The 11396-nt window shown below is 26.6% G+C and overlaps 1 non-coding gene across 1 annotated transcript; it reads left to right on the top strand.

The window, feature by feature from the left end:
• Positions 1-8769: 8769 nt before the first annotated feature.
• Positions 8770-8842, top strand: TRNAV-AAC (transfer RNA valine (anticodon AAC)). The gene has a single exon. It is a non-coding gene; the product is annotated as a tRNA-Val (tRNA).
• The last annotated feature ends 2554 nt before the right edge of the window (positions 8843-11396 follow it).

Genomic DNA, 11396 nt, shown 5'->3' with positions numbered 1-11396 from the left:
AATAAATACGAAAATTATTTCAAAATACGGTGTTATTTTCTCTACAAAATATTCCCGATTTCCTTTTTATAAATGTAAAGAAAATTTTTATTTTAAAATTGATCTTCCTCTTTAGTATTTTAAAGCCCTAAAATTTCTTAGTAACCCTTATCATTCTTCAACCGGTTCCAATTTTTTGAAAAAATCATATTTTTATTTTTCAAAATATTATCTACGAGCGAAATGTCTATTGAAAAAAGTGAAAAAAGTCATGGCCCGAGTTTATACACACTAAGAAGTATAGTTTGTTTAAAGTAAGAACTCCCCTAGCCATTCGTCTGGACCCGTGGCGATGACTATGGTAACGAGGTATAACTATTTCAAGTAGGGGTGTGGGGTCAATTTGTTTAGGCCAGGTTTAGGCTCGGGTCAGTGAGAAAAAGGAAATCTTTTTCTTCGGTCTACTGTGTAAGCCCTTCAGTGAAGAGAAGCTACCCTCCCTGAAATGCGCTATTCTTGTTTCCATAGCAGCAGACGGCCTCAGACTTTGTGGCGGGGAGAGTTCTTACCGTAGACAAACTATACGTATACTCACTAATAGGAGATGTAATATGAGAGCACCGAATCAAGATTAGGTCCGTGTCATCTTACATCACTAAAGTCATCGCGTGATCATGTTTATATAATCATGGTACTAAAAGGTATAGTAATGTAATAAATGCGCATTTGGTCATTTAAAATTTTAGTGTCCATAAGGGTTTATTAAAAGTAGTGGTTAATGGGTTAAAAAAAATCTGCTACTTCGTATAATTTATTTTTTATGCTCACAAAGATCTTTTTTATATTAAAAAAATTTACATCGAAATTTTCGTAATGCGAATGAGTTACATATTTATACAGTGTATACTGTGAACTAATATCTGTACAGCAATTAGAATATTCATAAACAGTATCTAGAAAGCCTAAATTGTTTCGAAACAAGAGAAGATTATTCAGTTTGTTCACTCCGCATAATAAAAGCAAAATGACACACGAACAGCTGAATAAAATCAAGAAATTTGCGACGTACGCCGTAGGTATAAACAGCGGTTCTTTAAAACTAAATTTGCGCAGCAAAAAATGGTAATAATTCTGTTATATTACGAAATGGGATGTATTATTATTATTATTATTTTTTTTACAAGAAGATAGTTTATAAATAAATAAAAAAATAGAGATTTTATAAAGATAAATAATAAATTTTACTTTTCAATCCTCGTATCAAGTGTGTCATGTTGAATTTTAGATTGCTGTCGTTTCACTTAATAGTAATACTATTAATAATAGAGTTATTTTGTTATTGCATTACAGCGTTTTTAGAATTATCGATACTCATAAAATGAAAAGAGAGTAATAAAATATATATAATTAAATTTTGCAGAGTAGTTTCATGCACATTGTTTTAGTTTTATTTCGCAGACAGACAAAAAAAAAATAATAATACAATTTTTATAAGTAATTAATAATATTTTATTTTCAATTTGCTCATTACGAATGAGACATATTAATCTTATTCACAATAATACATGACTATTTATATAATAATAATTAATAAGAATTTTATTATTATTTCTTTATATAATAATTCATAACAACCCTTTTCGGCAAGAAAGTATGTGGAAAAAAAAAAAGCAGTGAAATCAAAATTTTTTCAATAACCAGGATTTGAGGATTAAATGCGTTTCTATTCAGTTTTAAAAAGATGGTCGCTATGTATATATTCAGTTTCTAAAAATTGGTTCGCTATTGATTTAGTTCATAAAAAAAGAGTCTCTATAGATTCGTTCTTTGAAAGGAAGGGAAAAAAAATGATTCGTGATAGATTTGATTTCTAATTTAGTTTTTAAGTTAGTTTTTAATAGATTCAGGCTCTAATTAGTTGATCTCAATACATTTGTTGGTAGAATGTGGATCGCTAAAATTCGGCTTCTAAGAAAAAGGTTCTCGATAAAATTTGACACCTAATCTGTTGATCGCTATAGATTTAGTTCCTAAAAAGCGAGTTACTATTGATTCGGTCCCTAAAAATTGATAGAATCAAAATAAAAACTGATAAGTAGTTGGTCTTTATAGATTCGATTATTAGAAAACAGGTTACTATAATTCAAATTCAAAAACATGGGTCTCGTTGAAGATTCAGCTCCTAAAAAAATTAGGTCGCTATAGATTTGGTCCCTAAAAAGTAATAGAGTATAAAAAAAGATTTTTTAAAAAAAGTGATAAGTAGTGGGTCTCTATAGATTTGATTGTTAGAAAACGGGTCGCTATAATTCGGATTCTCTCTTTTTTTATTTCTTTTTTTCTTTTTCTTTTTTTTTTAAATAACGGTAGGCACTGAACTTTTGGCTCATCTCCTTAGAAGATGCCGGAAGTGTTGCTCATTTATCGTTAACCTGTGGGCACCTGTGAACCAAAGTCACGGAGGCGAGCAACAGTACCCACGCCACACTGCCACAAATAACCGTTCATAGGGTGCGCCGCATTCATACATTCACACATCAGAAGACAACACACAGAGAGAGAAACATCCATGCCTAGAGCGGGATTCGAACCCGCAGCCATTGGCTTCGCAGTCAGGCACGCTAACCACCCGGCCACCTGGCCGGCTAATTCGGACTCTAAGAAGATGGGTCTCGATAAAATTTGGTTCAAATCTGTTAATCGCTATAGGTTCAGTTCCTAAAAAGCGGGGCGCTATAAATTTGGTCCCTAAAAAGTGATTTACTGCAGATTAGCGCTTTAAAATGTAAATCGCAATTGACAGTGGTCACAGCGTCCTTTAATAGTTATTGCCAATTTGCTTTAATCTAACTAACAAAAGTTTTACTTTAATTTAAGGCTAGCAAAATTCTTAAGTCTTATGTTGTTTTTTTTTCTTTTTCTATTTTGTAAGTAATGCTTTTGTCAGTTTTAGAATTAAATACTACTTAAATTTCAAAAGGTAATTAGAATATCTTAATTTATCAATTAAAAAAAATGAGCAGAAATTTTAAAGGTCTTCTACCACTATTTTCTTTTTAATAGGACGTTGCGAGCATTGCTTTAGAATCTGTTTCGAATAAGTGCGTAGCAACGTTTAATAGTTTGCAAACGTTTCACTTATCAGTTTTTATATTATTATCTGATTATTATCAAACCTGGATCATTAAAGTCAAATCTTTAAGTTTAGAATGCTTGTTCTGACAAGTTTGAAAACTTATTTACAGACTTTATACGTACTACGTAAAATAATTCAGTTTTGGAATTAGAGTGAAATTTAGTATACTCTTATATACTTAAAGACTGTATATTTATTTTACAGACTTCATGCAATCTGAAATAATTAAGTTTTGGAATTTGAGAGGAATTTCGCATATTTCTATTTATACTTATTGCTTGTATGATTATTTACAGACTTTAAACAACACGAAATATTTTGCTTTTAGAATTTGAGAGGAACTTCTTATATATATATTTATAATATTCGCATACTCATGGTTTCTATACTTGATCACAGACTACATTTCATCTAAAATATTTCCCTTTTGGAGTTGGAGAGGAATTTAATGTATCTACATTTAAACTTAGACTGAAAAAAAAAAGATTTCTTAAAATTGAACGAAAATGTGTCAAAAGTTCTGCAAGAGATACAATCAGATTTGAAACCCCCATGTACTCCTTATTGAGCATGGTGACATGCTCAAAACAACATATACTCATTGAGCAAAATGTACAGTTTCAGAAAGTACCATGGGGTCGTTGGCGAGTGGGACTGTGGGAATGCATCCCCCTCAATAACTATAAATCTTTAAAAATCACCCTCAATATTTCAAACGAATAAAGAAAACTTTTATGAGTCATCATCTATTTAAATTCATCAAAGTATTAAAAACGGGAAAGAGATAAAAAATAATGAATCTTTTTGCAGATTTATGAATCATTATTTTTTATGTGTAAAATTATTGAGACTAATTGACAACCATTGTCTAGACTAGACTATTCACTAAAATTGAGATTATGTATTTCAATTTCGTCCCCCCCTCCCAAAAAAAAAAATGCTTCTCCTCTGAGTCCCATGACATAACACATTATACACTCATTTTGAGTAATATGTTGTTTATAGGAGAATGAGCATAATCTAAAAATATGAGTATATGTTATTTTGAGCATGCCATTACTTTTAAAATTGAGTACATGGGGTTTCTTAAGTTCGACTATATTTGTATAGCAATTTTGACATATTTTTGCACTATTTTGAGAAACCTTTTTTTTATTGACAGTACATAGTCCGCATTTTTATTTACAGGCTTATTATTTAAGTTTTGTAATTTGAATGGAGTTTTGTATATTTATACTGCATATTTATTTTAAAAGCTTCGTGGAATCCAAAATATTTCAGATTCGGATTAGAATTTTGTAATTTTATATTTATATTTACAGTCTTGTTTACAGATTTCCTATTACATAAAATATTTCAGTCTTTATTTCCGTTTCAAAATATATCTCAGTTCTCAGCGCAAAATAAAGCAAACATCGCTAGTTATTACATTTTTTTTATTTTCTTGAATAGGTTCGTTTAAAATAGATAAAGGCATACCGCAGTTATTTGATTTGGTGTGATGCGTTACTTTTAGAAACGGTAACTTTGAAACTTTAATATCAGAAATAAACTTTGGAAGCAGAGATTAGTAGCGATTTATTTTTAAATTCGATAACTGAGTTCAAATAACCACACGAGTTCATATATGTTATCTCTTTTGATTCAAAAAAAGAAAAAGAAGAGAAAAGAATATTCCAAGCTAAAATCTGTGTCATGAGTGACGTGGACAAAAAAGATACAACTTGGAATTTCAGTCTGATATAATAATAATAATGACGGGCAAAATATTATCTCAAACAATACATATTTCCTGCTATTTATATCGGTTACTGACATATTTAAGATTGTTACGACTGATTTAAAAATTTAGGGGGATAGATAATTATATATATATATATCTTTAAAATTTGGTGAATAATTGGTGACAGCACTTCTCAGTAATTCTTTGAGATGCTGGTTAGTTAATACTGATCGGTGTTTGGATTTCACGAATTTTAAAGTGGAATAAAATGATTCACATAAGTACGTTGTTTCGAATACTGAAATAATTCGACGAGCAGCCTTTTTTAATGCAGGATACTTCGATTCTGGTACAAATTTTCAAAATTCTGCAATCTTCGACGACTTATATTTTAATTGTAGAGCTTGACCCTCTTGCATCTCTATTAATTCTAATTCTCCAGATGCTTTTTGTGTCATAATTATATTGGAAATGGAAAACTCACCTTGAATTGAACAACGTTGCACTTAGTCTTTCATATTTGTTCTCGGTAATTAAAAAGACATTTTGAAACACATACGGAAGGATAATAATTTTTTAAAATATAATAGCACCAAAAATTAAAAGGAAACTCAGGTACATTTATCGAGAGCCACAAATAATCCTTCAAAGAGCCGACTCATGTGGCTCGCGAGCAGCAGGTTGGCCACCCCTGCTCTATGTTATTCGCATCCTTCAAAAAACTTGTGTAACAAAAATGTTTTTGACTTTTTTTTTAAAGGATACTGGGCGAACCACTCTTAATAATTGTCAGGGTTCGTATCACCCAATCCTTAAGAAAGTCAAAAGTTGATGTCGTAATTTAAAAAGTTACAAATTTCTTTTAAATAACTAAATCTCTGAAATTACGAATTTCAAAACTTTCGATTCACAATAAAATATTTATAAAACTACGAAATAATATTTGGGCATGTTTAACTTCACGGTGATGACAAATTTATTAAAATGTCTTTTATTTTTTGGAATTTTGTGTTTTTTAACGACTGCACAAATCCTGACTGAATATTAATGGGTTAATTATAAATTCCAAAAAGATAAATAATATCGAATTTGTTTGAAAATATACACACTTGAATAAAAATTTAATTTGTACACACTTGACACACAATTCAACAATTCAAGTAATACACACTTGAATAAAAATTTAATTTGTAATTTTCAAATAAATTTTTTAACATCTGCGTTACTTTTGGAACTATGGAAATAAAAGGAACGTATTTGTAAAAAAAGAAATTCTTTATCTAAACGCATTCGGTGCAAAAGCTTTATCAAAAAAGCATAAACTGGTGTCTGATTTCATCTTGATGAATTGCTCCAGTGACCCTGACCTTATAAACCCTGAAGATTGATGAGATAAAACTAAACACTTTAATAGCATAACAGGTAAAGGTAATACAAATTATTTGAATCACCTCTTCCTTAAATGAAAATGACGATGCTATTTGTTGATAAGAAACTTTCATGATTTAATATTACAGAGTATATTAGTGTATTATATACATTGCAATATTTAGTTTATTATGTATATATATATATATATATATATATATATATATATATATATATATATATATATATATATATATATATATAGCATTAATATAACTGAGCAACAACAAAATTGTCATAAGAATTAGAATAAAATACTTGTCTGAATGAAAATAATATTGTCAGAATAAAAATAAAATTGATTAATGAAATAAAATTCTATTCAACCCGAATAATTAAGATGATATTGTATATGGAATTTATATTCAACTGTTATATGAATTAAAAATAAGGTGTTAAAGATGTTTAAATAAATAAATTATCTTGAAGCATAATATTTTTTGTCTAAATTTAAGTAAATTACCATATAAAATAAAGTAAAATTGTTAAATTACTTAAATCTTAATAAAATTGTTCAATTAATTAAAATAGACGAAGCGCACTTCATTTGCCTTAATTGCACACGACAACAATTAATTGAAATAAAATTGCTATCCGAAAAAAAACTATTTAGGTAATTAATCCTGTTTAATGATTTTAAATGAAACTTTTATATCTATTAAAAATAAAGAGTTGAAGATATTTAAATAAGTAAATTATCTTTAAAGAAAACATATTTTGTCTGTATTTAAACAAAATTGTAAGATAAATCAAAATAAAATTGTTAAATGAATTAAAACGAAATTATATCTGAAAAATTGTTTAAAAACTTAAAATAAAATTGCTATCGGAAAAAAATAAAATTATTTAAACTTGTTTAATGAATTAAAAATAAAGTATTAGAGATATTAAAATAAGAAAATTATCTTGAAAGATAACAAAGTTTGTCTAAATTTAAATAAAATTTCTATATAAATTAAAAGAAAATTTTTAAATGAATTAAAATGAAAATATATCTTAATGAAATTCTTATGATATAAGAAGTAAAGTTCTTATCTGAATAAAAATAAAATTGTTAATGAAATAAAAAATTATTTATGTAAAATAATGTTGTTATATTATTATGTTTTATTGTATTGATCGTTTTGAACATGCTCAGAGCATTTGTAAAGCATAAAAGCTAGATAATTTTTTTCTTACCAATACATTTATTAAAGTAATCTAAATAATTCAAGGATTGTATTTAATTCTAGTATTATAGGAATAATACTTTCGCAAAAAAAATTTTCTTCGTCTTTTTTTTTTATATTCCGGGTTGAAATTTACAGTCTTGGAAAAATAAACTTAAAAAGAAAAAAATTATTCTTCCATACTAGCTGTTTTAGAATCATTAGAAAAACGTGAAACAAGCACATTACAGAGTGAAAATTTCGACTAAAAAAATATTTCGAATTATTTTATTTTCATTTAACACACTTTAACCTAAATTACAGTTTTTGCAAAACGAGGAAGATTTTGAAAAAGCTTAAAATTACTTCTGCTGCAGCCAAAGTAAAAAATTAAATTTGCTTTAGAATCATTAAAAAAGGAAAAAAAGAAGAAGAAAAAAAAGAAGTGAAACAAAGATTAAAGATTATACGATATTATACTTCTCTGGCTAAAAACGTGATATGACCCTATTAACATACATGCATTCATAAATTTTTTTTAATTATTTTTTTTTATCAACCAACCCTACAAAATTTTTAATTAGTCGTAACAATCTTAAATATGTCAATAACCGATATGAATAGCAGGAAATATGTATTGTTTGAGATAATATTTCTGCCCGTCATTGCCTATATATTAAAATATATTGCTGTTAAATAACAAATGTGTGAAAATGCAGCGGAACACTTAAAATATATTTTTACATTCATAAGATTTTTTTGAGTAACATAATTTTAGGTAAAGAAGGAAAAAAATAACTACTGCACAGTTAGTTGAATACTGCAATAAATCTATTCAGATATTCTAATCGTGTTAGAATGGAATGTAGTAAAGAGAAAAGCAAATTGCGTAATTTAGATAATGCTTACTCTAAGTTTTTAGCTATTTTAAAATCTTTAAAAATCATTTTTATAACCGAATTTCAAGTGTAACAATATTAAAAACATATCATTGTTGTATTGTTCAAATAAATAAAAACTATTTATAGAGCCATTAATGGCAGGAAAAGATGTCGAAAAATAACTGATTGTATTATTTTTGAAACTACTAATGGACATTATTTATATTATATTATAATATTTTTTTTTTGTCTTGTTCTTATCATCTCAATAAATAAATTGAAAAAAAAAGGTACATACTTTAAAAGAGATACCTTAAAAAACCTGCTCTAAAAAAGAAAAAAAACCTCATGATTAAATTTCGTTGAATATGCGACAATTTAATCATGAAAATCTAGTGAAAGATAAAAGGATTCAAACTAGTCATTTTAGCTTCAACTTGCGAGTATGAAAATAAAATTTCCTTCAATTCTTGCGTACCTATGGTGTAGTGGTTATCACATCCGCCTAACACGCGGAAGGTCCCAGGTTCGAAACCTGGTAGGTACAAAAAAGTGCGTAAACGCATTAATTTTTGCAGTTGAATCCTATTAACTCTAATTAATTAAACTAATTTTTCTCTTACACGTTTTCTATTTTTTACAAACAAACTAAGGCTTTCTTTAATCACTTACATACTTAAAAATTTACTCGGAAAATAATTTGTTAAAATTCATTAATTCAAAAATTGCTCTTTATTAACAAGTTGTTTGTTATTTCAGCTAAAATTTTAATTAACAAAAAACTAATGAGTTATATTAAAGACTAAGTTTGCAATTACTTGTTCGATACTTAAAAGTTTCATTTTGTTGATAACTATTGAACAATATTTAATGATTCAATAACGAAGTTAAGACTTCATTATACAATAACGACAAACTTAGAAATGAATGGGGCAAAAGATGAGAAAGTGGTGGTAAATTATAAATAATTATGGATCGCGTATAACAACCGAATTTCGTTTTTATAAAATCTTGTGAAGTCGATTTGAAACCTTAATTATGCATTTCCTTTCTATGTAATTAATTATTTATCAATTACTTAATAATTTTTTTGGTCTATATATACTAATTTCGTAGCGTCTTCTGTTCGTCTTAAAATGATAATTGTATTTTTAAAGATAAATATAAAATATTACTATGAGTTCATAAAATTTGACAGTTATGAACTAGCATATAAATAATTTTTGAAAACTGATGAATTTTAAAAACTATTTGCCACTTTTTATTTTAGAAGCTCTGATTGATTTCACTTTTTTTTTCCGATGGACTTAAAATAAAATATTTATTAAAACGGTAATTGACTATAATGTTGTTTTGCTGATTCAACATCATTGGCATACAATATTTAACAATTAAATAAATAATACAATGAAAGAGAATAAATTATTAAACTTAATGCAATACGTCAAAATAAATTATTAAGCTTTATCCAATAAATCAGAATAATTAAATTTAGCAAAATAAATCAGAATAAATAATTAAGCTTAAATAGAACAGAGAAAATTATTAAACTTGATGCAATAAATCGAAATACATTATTTAACATAATGCAATAAATCCGAATAATAATTATTAAACTTAATGCAACAAATCAGGATAAATTATTAAATTTTATGCAATAAATCAGAATAATTATTAAACTTGATGAGATACGACAAAATTATTTATTAATCTTTCTCCAATAAATCAGGCAAAAAAGTCAAATTTAATAAAATAAATCAGAATAAATTATTAAACTTAATGCAATCGAACAGAATAAATAATTAAACTTAATGCATTAATTCAGAATAAGTTATTTAACACAACACAATATGATAAATCCGAGTAAACTTTTAAACTTAATGCTGTAAATCAGAATAAATTATTAAACTTAATACACTAAATCAAAATACATCATTAAGCATAATGAAATAAATCCGAATAATAAATATTATTAAACTTAATAAAATCAATCAGAATAAATTATTAAACTTAATGCAATAGAACAGAATAAGTAATTAAACATAATGCATTATATCAGAATAAATTACTTAACATAGTGTGATAAATCCGAATAAATTATTATTAAACTTAATGCAATAAATCAGAATAAATTACTAAACTTAATACACTAAATCAAAATACATTATTAAGCATAATGAAATAAATCCGAATAATAAATATTATTAAACTTAATAAAATCAATCAGAATAAATTATTAAACTTAATGCAATAGAACAGAATAAGTAATTAAACATAATGCATTATATCAGAATAAATTACTTAACATAGTGTGATAAATCCGAATAAATTATTATTAAACTTAATGCAATAAATCAGAATAAATTACTAAACTTAATACACTAAATCAAAATACATTATTAAGCATAATGAAATAAATCCGAATAATAAATATTATTAAACTTAATAAAACCAATCAGAATAAATTATTAAACTTAATGCAATAAATCAGAGTAAATTGTTTGGTCAATAAATTTTAGTACCAGCAGCCAGTAATAAAATTTACAAGCTTCTATCCCCTCAGCTTTCATCGCTTTTAGGGGGAAAAAATTCTAGTGGTAACTAAGTATATATCTAATTCTATCATTCTTTGTTTTATACATTTGATTGATAGTTCTTTTCCGCACCACTACAAGTAAATAATTCCAAAGGTGCCACGCTGTTTCTGCTCTTCCGTGGTGTGAATTTTAAGATGTTGCCTAAAATCACCGAAAATACTGAAAACATTAGTTTTTAATTGCCTACTACTCTATAAAAAGCTTTGTGATAAGCTTAGTAGTTGGCAGCCATGTTCTAGTATGCTAGTTCTAGTATGTCTTAGATACTGGGAACCGTCAAGCGGCTTTCATTCGATCGATCATTACCTTTTAAAATATGAAGTGACCTATTACAACTTTCTTGTCATAAAAAATAGTTCATATTTATAATATGTATACCTATTTTTAAGTGTACTATATACCTAAGTTCCAGTATTACGACTAGATAATACTTTATACTTAATTTCTTTTTAAAAAAAATTTTTTAAGCAATTTTAAAACCGGATAAAATTACTAATGAAAACA

This window comes from Parasteatoda tepidariorum, chromosome 5 (genome assembly GCF_982258835.1).
Source record: "Parasteatoda tepidariorum strain Cologne lab strain chromosome 5, Ptep-v5.0, whole genome shotgun sequence".
In the NCBI taxonomy this organism is placed as follows: Eukaryota; Metazoa; Arthropoda; class Arachnida; order Araneae; family Theridiidae; genus Parasteatoda; species Parasteatoda tepidariorum.
Note: the sequence above shows the minus strand (reverse complement) of the source record. Positions and strands in the feature narration are given on the sequence as shown.